At 35.3% G+C, this 2,004-nt stretch overlaps 1 protein-coding gene across 4 annotated transcripts in view; it reads right to left on the reverse strand.

The window, feature by feature from the left end:
- Positions 1-2,004, reverse strand: part of LOC106880431 (tetraspanin-18) — a 535,121-nt gene that overhangs the window by 92,957 nt on the left and 440,160 nt on the right. Inside the window, exon 1 of one of the 4 annotated variants that reach the window (XM_014930352.2) lies at positions 1,042-1,197. The exons of the other annotated variants lie outside the window; for them this stretch is intronic. The gene's annotated coding sequence lies outside the window, so the exon portion shown is untranslated. Of the gene's footprint in view, positions 1-1,041; positions 1,198-2,004 lie in introns of those variants that run through there. 4 annotated transcript variants of the gene reach the window in all.

A 2,004-nucleotide genomic window follows, 5' to 3' on the forward strand; every position in this document is an offset into this window, starting at 1 on the left:
TATATATATAATGTGTGTCCATCGCTTGACAACCGCTGTTGGTGTGCTTACAGCCTCCTAAATTAGCGGCAAAAGAGATAGATACAATAAGTACCGTGCTTTAAATATGTATATTAGATTCATTGAACTAAAATTTAAGATGATGCCTCAGCATGATTGCAGTTTGATGACTGCAATAAGTAAAGGGAAAAGGGGAACCAGTGTAGTACTGAAAATATAAGAAAACAGGAAAAAAGGGAGGTAACGAAATAAAGTGGTCATGTCTTACTGACAAACGGGTCATTTCGTCCTTAAACTTAAATATCCCTCTTCCATCCCTAACACACTAACTTAGCTCAACTCATGAACTTCGTATTAAAATATTTACCGATGTCAAAACTCGCCAACTTCCTCCAAATTCTTCTGTTTGTTTGGGGGTTTTTTCTGACAATATGTGTGTATTTATTCTATTATTCTTTTACTTGTTTCAGCCATTGCAGCTGTGGCCTGGCCAGGCTGGACGATGAATTGCTCGAAGGGTTGAGTCGAACAAATTGATCCCCAGTACTTATTCTTTTCAAGACATTGTAATTATTCTGTCGGATGTGTTTGCCGAACCGCAAATTTACAGAGATGTAAACAAGCCAACACTAATTGATCACAGGCACACAATATATATGTATATATGTGTGTCTATGTCCTCTACCACTGTTTGACAACCGATACTGTTTTGTTCACGTCCCCGTAAAGTAGCGATTCGGCTAACAGTGATCGATAGAATAAGTAGCAAGCTTTTAAAAGAAAAATACTGGGATCGATCTGTTCGACTAAGGTGGTGCCCCAATAAAAAGTATAAAGACGGCCTTCCACACAGTTTCTGTCTATGGAATTCCCTCACAAAGCTATATATAAAATAAAGCAGAAAACACACACACACACACCCAGAGCAAAACACGAGGTGAAGGCCCTAAGCCATAGCCGAACAGGATGTCAATACACGAGTAATGTACAGCGAAAAAAATAAAGATAAAATTTTATTTTAAATAATAATGACATACTTACAGAATGATCAAATTGTTTCTTAAATATCAAAATGTGTTAGAGTTGAAAATAAGATAGAAATGAAAAGTAAATCTAACAGCGTGCTACTGAAGTGAACACGTTTTTCTCTTCTTATGATAAAGAAGGCATGTGAACAGACAACGGGTTGGTCTCTATAGGCTAAGAAAATAAAGGGATAGGTTGTTCTTAGTAAAAAAACAAGAGAGAGAGAGGATTGATCGATTATTCATTTCCTAATCAAATAGAATGTTATATTGCAGTTATTTATAGATATATAAATTCCGACAGAACTACGTAGGTCTAATTTGCATAACAACGAAGTTTGGTGAAGTCGATTAATTCATTCATCTAGTTGTAGTAGTAGCAGTAGCACTGCAAAGCCGGCGCTGTAAATAATAAATGTAAGGTGTAAATAGCTACTGGTTAATTCAGGGGTGGGGAGTCGTAAGTACCCTATAAACAGAAAAGTTGGCCTTGGCGAACTCCATAACATAAAGAAACAGGATCTACATCTGGCCTCAAGCCGAAAAGATATGAGACACGAATATAGTTTCTAAGTAAGTAGTAAACCTGTTGTTTGATTTTTTTTTTCTTCTGAGGCTTAAAGTATAGTTAATTATATCGGCTCCAGTATTTGACTGATATTCATATTATCGATGGAGGAAAAATGACAGCTGTCGTCAACCACAAAATTTGAACTTAGACCATAAACGGTATGTAACTAAATTCGTCAGTAATTTCGTACGATACTATAGACCAAGAAATGTACAAGGTGTGTCAAAAGTGATGCACAAAATAAGTTCAATCAGAACTGTCAAAGACATGCTCCATTTCTTTTTTTTTTTTTAATTGAGTAAAATAATGATGAATACACAAACTGGTGAACAAAAGGAATAATTATAACATAAATAAAATATCATGTTTTGGTGCATGACTTTTGACCCATCCTATATATATATATAT

Source organism: Octopus bimaculoides, chromosome 8 (assembly GCF_001194135.2).
Source record: "Octopus bimaculoides isolate UCB-OBI-ISO-001 chromosome 8, ASM119413v2, whole genome shotgun sequence".
In the NCBI taxonomy this organism is placed as follows: domain Eukaryota; kingdom Metazoa; phylum Mollusca; class Cephalopoda; order Octopoda; family Octopodidae; genus Octopus; species Octopus bimaculoides.